This window comes from Magallana gigas, chromosome 9, assembly GCF_963853765.1.
Source record: "Magallana gigas chromosome 9, xbMagGiga1.1, whole genome shotgun sequence".
NCBI classification, from domain to species: Eukaryota; Metazoa; Mollusca; class Bivalvia; order Ostreida; family Ostreidae; genus Magallana; species Magallana gigas.
The window spans coordinates 24,933,859-24,940,140 of NC_088861.1; the positions used below are offsets into that span (position 1 = coordinate 24,933,859).

The window sequence follows — 6,282 nt, forward strand, 5'->3', positions numbered from 1 at the left end:
AAATTGAATTTATATGTTAATCTTTTCTTTCTGTAAATTCAACCAAATTTTGGTGGTGTGACAAGACATGCGCGGATCGGGGGGAGGGGTATCAGGGGGTCCAGACCCCCCCCCCCCCCCCTGCAAATTCTAATTTTTTAAAATTTAAATTACCAAAAATATTCCTCAGACACCCCCCCCCCCCCCCTTGGCAAACTCAAAGTCTTATAAGTTTGTTGAAGGTTACGTTAATAAGACCAGATTAGATACATGTACATGTATAAAGTTGGAATGGACTTCATTTAAAATGGTATCTATTCCTCTAACCGCGATTAGTAATATTACGAGGATTACTGGAGATGAACATTAATGAAGCCTGAGAAATATAAACTGCTTCTGTCCTGTTTAAAGTACATGACCATTTACCAAAGACATATTTCATATACAGGTATATATATAAGGAATAAGGAATCATTCTTTGAGTATTATGAGGTTATAATTTTGGTCGGGGCTTGATCAAATCCAATAAAGCCCGAAGGGCTTTATGATCGATTTGATCACGCCCCGACCGAAATTATCACCTCATAATATTCAAAAAATGATTCCTTATTACTTATATTTATATAATTTAAAGCCATCGTACGATTAAATATTTAAATATGAGTAAGCAAACCCTGCTGGCGCCTCTATTGGTGTTAATAGTGTTATCACAGGCAAAGACACTGGAACATGTAAATATATATATATTATCTAAAATTTAATCTGAATTCTTCTAGATTTGTTTAAACGGGGTGAGTTCTTTGATAAAAAGTTTTATTTTTGTGTCTGTTAATACTGTATATTTACATTTTCAAGTGTCATTGCCTGTGATAACACTACGTATCGATTTTGTACAATATAACCCATAATACAAATGACGCCAAATTGAGGCGCCAGCGGGGTTTGCTTATTTATATTTATATAATTTAATTCTGATTGTAACGCGCTTTCTGATTGGCTAAAAAATTATTTTATATCGTATAAAGAATGTTGCCTACGTCATAGTAGGAATAACGTCAAAAACGTACCAATACGCCTGACGTTACGTTTGAATTTTGTACAATTTTACGTCATTTTATAGGTCAAATGACCGTTTTCATCTACAATGCAGAGTAAAAAATTAAATTATTAGTTTTATACGATATAAAATGGTTTGAAACAGTTTACGCTTTTTTATAAACCGCTTCGCGGTTTATAAAGCGTAAACTGCCCCAAACCATTTTATATCGTATAAAACAAATAAATATTGAATTCATTCCTTAAATATTTGATCGCACGATTGCTTAAAATTATATAAATATAAGTAATAAGGATTCATTCTTTGAATATTATGAGGTGATAATTTCGGTCGGGGCGTAATCAAATCTATCATAAAGCCCTTCGGGCTTTATTGGATTTCATCACGCCCCGACCGCAATTATCACCTCATAATACTCAAAGAATGATTCCTTATTCCTTATATGTTTGTGCCATGTATATATCTTATTGTATTGAATAATAACGTAAACAGGAAAATATATATATACTTAACTACGTACATGAACGTTGGCTCCAACTAATAATGTAAGTACATGTACACGCTGGAAGTATATCACTCTACATATATGCAACATACATGTAACCCTATAATAAAGTATGTTACTGGAGAAGTTAATTAGAAGCCCTAATTGAAGCATACAGCTATACGATATATAATTGGCGTTATTGTCGTCCTATAAAAAAAAATTGGGTTGGCTTGCTATATATTCCTTTTTGAAAAAAAAAACCTTTCTTGTGACAAAGTTTGATGATTTGTTTTTATCTTTATTTAATGTCATAAAGATTATCACTGCATACAGAATTATCTTAATAGCAGGAATTTAAATCCTACTTCTGCATGCAATGTTAATAATGATATACATGTACATGTATTATTACAAAAAATTAATAAATACAGATGAAATTGCTTTTAATATCAGCTTCTCATAAACAATGAAACAAATCATTTTTAGATTGATATTTTTTTTTTAATTAGTTATCGATTTCTGATTTTTTAAATTTTTTTTAAAACCCCACATCTCTTGGCCAGTAGGAATGCTTGCCAAATTCAAACGTGTATATATTTCCTGGTCATAAACAACAATGGCAATACAAAATGCGTAAATTCTGTAAAGACGAAGTTGCCAAAGTCCATGAGGGATTTTCTTCTAAAACAAACTTCCGTTTTGTCAATGATTTATTTTTATCCTTATAAAAACGTCTTAATTTGTTTTTTTTGTCTAGATTTACTTCCTGAGCTTAAAGCATTTTCAAAGTTAAACGAAAATCAATGTTTACTTTGAGATTAAGTTAATGGAATGTCGTTCGTTACTTTTATTTCCTTGTATTGAATTGAATTTTTATTAAAATGATTTTTTAAAAAAGAACAATAGACAGCGCGTATACAGTTCAATCTGCAAAACACTTCATAGTTGTAAGCTAAGAAGGGAAGCAAGTCATTACAAAAACGAAAGTGAACCACAAGTTCTTTTCCTTGTCTTATGACTAACGATCATTAATTAATATGCAGTTTTCAAACCATAACTTAGTATGTTTGAATTTGTTATCAACTGTGTGGTGATTGGTTTATGATCCTTGTTTTATTGCAATTGCGCAAACGCAGAATCCTAATAGAAAAATATAAGATGCGCTCTGACCAATTCGTGTTTTAGCAAACTGGTATCATAATTTCCCACTAATACAAATATCGTGTTAGGGAAGATGAATTGTCAACAAAATATCCATCAGATCTACCTGGATTAATTTAGATATGATGTTTTAGTCATGGAAATATTTAGTAAAGATAATTCCCATATATTTTGTTATGATTTTTTTTTATCTATATCTTTATACAAAGTTCTTTATATAGAAAAAAAATTATGTAGTTTAAGAATGGTTTGAACCCCAAAAAAATGTTGCAGCCATTTTTCTGTATTACAATATCACCCAACTTGGACTTCTCTCTCTCTCTCTCTCTCTCTCTCTCTCTCTCTCTTTCTCTCTCTCTCTCTCAAACTTTTTTAAAGATGAATGTCAATGCATTGAATTTATGCAGATTTATCACTGAGTGATATTTTTAACGTTTATATAAACAAAATGTACTTACATGTATCATTGAATTTGATATTTCCTCTCATTCATTTCCTTTTTTATAAAGGAAATGCACTAATTATTAAACATACAAATAAGAAATCTTCTTTTATAAAATTATTAATTAATTATTAATTAATGCTTTTATCAGAATGAAAATGAAGACATAACTTCGGAAGTTTAACGAATACGAGTACGAAATCATAACAGAAAGGAATTATTGGGTTTTTGGTGTTTTAGAAGCATCATTTAACTTTAATCAGATTGGTATGGTCTACCAAGAAGTTTTCCCATGATACTTAAGAACTATCATTGTGTTCCACAGCTACTATTCCTTGAAATTTAAAATAAAATCGACACTAAACACATCATTAACAGAGTTAAACAATGTTTTTTCAAATACTTGTAAAGAATAATGTTAAAATTAATTGTGAAATGTGGTCTTTTTTCATATTTTTATAGTATATAGACAGACAGACAGAACACCACTTTCTCACAGACTCTCACACACAGCAAGTTGGTATAATGTATTGGTATACACCTATATATATAGATACACAAATTACAAATTATCTCAACAAAAAGAAGAAGATTAACAGCTACATGTACATCATCATTGATGTGTTAATTAAATATTTATACAGGAAAGAGACAACTCCATGGTGACCATCTCTTTGTAAAGTCTTCAGTTTTCAGTATTGTAGTAAGTTTGTAAGTAGGACATTAACATTTCAAAACATATCTTTATGTCTTTTCTCAACCTTTGAAAAATATATTTCTTTACCAATATAACAAAATAGTTAAATGTGGTCTTACTGAATACTTTTTTAGGTTGAATTTGCGCAGATGATTCTGTGTTCGATCAAACCTTGTATATCATTTTCTCATTAAAGTATGAGGAATTAAATAATCGTTAAAACTACTTAAATGCATATAATTAAACACATAGTAAATAAAACTGCTGTTTTACAGCTTATGTAATATTTGAAATAAAATCGGAAAAAAAAATAATTTGGATCACTAACCGTACGAACTGACGTCATATTTTCAAAAAATTGGGAGTATGGCCTTAAAGATGTATTTATGGAAGAATTTGCTATTACTTCTATGTAAAATATAGATCTACTTTAATAACAATAACATTTACACATTTTGAAAGTAGTTGAAGAGAAATTTAGAAATTAAAAGTAAAACTCGCATAACAAGAAAATTGATTGCTTTATGGTTTCATGAAGATTGTAAAGAATGCGATCATTGTAGAAAAAAAAATGATGCAGGTTAACTTTCTTTTTTCCCCCAAACATCACATACGTTTAAAACACACACACACACACACACACACACACACACACACACACACACACACACAAATCATTCTATCGACAATAATGTTCTTACATGTATTTATAAATTAGAGTTTCAATTTTAATTAGATGAGATTCGGTGTTTAGTATTTGTATACGGGTCTAGGCGGCCATTTCTTCCTCAACTTATATATACGTCAAATGAGACCATCTCGGAACAATCGGTTGTTCTCCCCATCACCTTCCCCGTCCTGAATGTTTCCAGCACGTCAAGATCTGAACTTCCGGACGATTCTCCTCAGATTTTCCTTTCGAAGTATGACATAGAGCCACGGGTTGAGGTTAGACTTAAGATCAACTAGATGTGCCAGCCACAGTTCCAGTCTTCCTGGGCAAACTGTTATTGCATTGACTTTTCGTAATAATATATCTATCTGAGGGCGAAAATAAAAGTTTGAAATTATTACCCTATACATGAATAAAATGTGAGTCTTGCCTTTCTTAAATACTTTGATTAACTTAATATCGTGCTATGGCAATTGTACTGCAATTATTAAATCAACGAATCACTTTGTTGTTTATAAAGTAGGAAATCGTATTGATTTATTTTTAACTCAGTATATTGTTAAATCCTAAATTTGAGTGAAATGTGTTCAGAAGGTACAAATAAATTCTTACCAAAAATGGACCCCAGCACAAAACATACATACACACTGACGTCATCAAGAAAATGTTGACGTGAATATCGTAATATCCCGTGATTCTGTCGGTGTCCACAAGATGGCCGCGGAGCTCTGGGTCTTTGTGTGACCTACACATGATGTATAAATGTAAGGACGCCGTGTAAATAAGAGTTAGGATTCCAGTAAGTGAATACACTAAAGCACTGGCGCTGCTTCCAAGATCTTTGCTTGATACGTCAATGAAGCACCAAGATCCCGGATAAAAAATTTCACTTTTTCCTATGATTAAGTGAATAGACGATACAAATGCCGCAACTGTCCACATGGCGCAGAGAGCAAGGACATAAATTCTGCGACTTCCCACCTTTGGATCCAGTCGGCGGCTTTTGAAACGAAATACATGTATGTGCTGGTCGGTTGTTGTTCCAGCAATAATGAGACCGGAAGAAATCTGAGTAAAAGCGTACGAGAAAGAAATGAATTTACATTCGCCTTTTGAAATTCTGTACGTAAAATGGGATTCATATCTTAACACCTCAAACGGAATCACTGAAACTTGGTTAAGAAAGTCAGATATCGCAAGACCTAGGAAAAAGATGTAGAAGGAACGCCATTGGTGTTGTTTGCGATTCAGGCAAATCGCGCAGACAGCTAGTACATTTCCTAACACTCCAAAGGCGAAAAACCCATACGGAGGAAAAGGGGACTCTTCAATGGCCTCCCCATATCTAGTGGAAGAATTCTGATCCCAGCATGCCATAGTCGTTCAAGTAAACTAACAGCGCTTTAACCGATGTTCACAAGGATAGAAATACAGGACTGGTGTGTTTGTGATAATTTCTAATTCTGCGTTGTCTATTAAACTTTGTTTAAGAATCTTTTTTCCTGATATAGGCATGTGATGCCTGCTTCGATTCAGATAGAGTTCCGCTTTTTTTCTTCCTGTAACTCACTTATAATTATAAATTGTATTGTATAACAGCTCTCAAACAGAATATCAAAGTCTGACGACAAGAACACTGAGGACCCTTAAGCTCTTCGAAATATAAACTTTATATGTCCCAGGTTTTCATCACGTTGGTCATTCGTTTAATTAAGTAATTAAAGAACTATCAAAAACGATATATAATTTTTTAAAAATCTTTGTAGACGCATCCCCTTTACACGGA

General features: G+C 32.3%; 1 long non-coding RNA gene across 1 annotated transcript; it reads right to left on the reverse strand.

Moving 5' to 3' along the window:
* Positions 1–3,497: 3,497 nt before the first annotated feature.
* Positions 3,498–6,030, reverse strand: LOC117692066 (uncharacterized). Its single transcript, XR_010709689.1, has 2 exons — positions 5,109–6,030; positions 3,498–4,864 (listed from the first exon to the last, which is right to left on the reverse strand). It is a non-coding gene; the product is annotated as an uncharacterized lncRNA (long non-coding RNA).
* Positions 6,031–6,282: the final 252 nt, after the last annotated feature.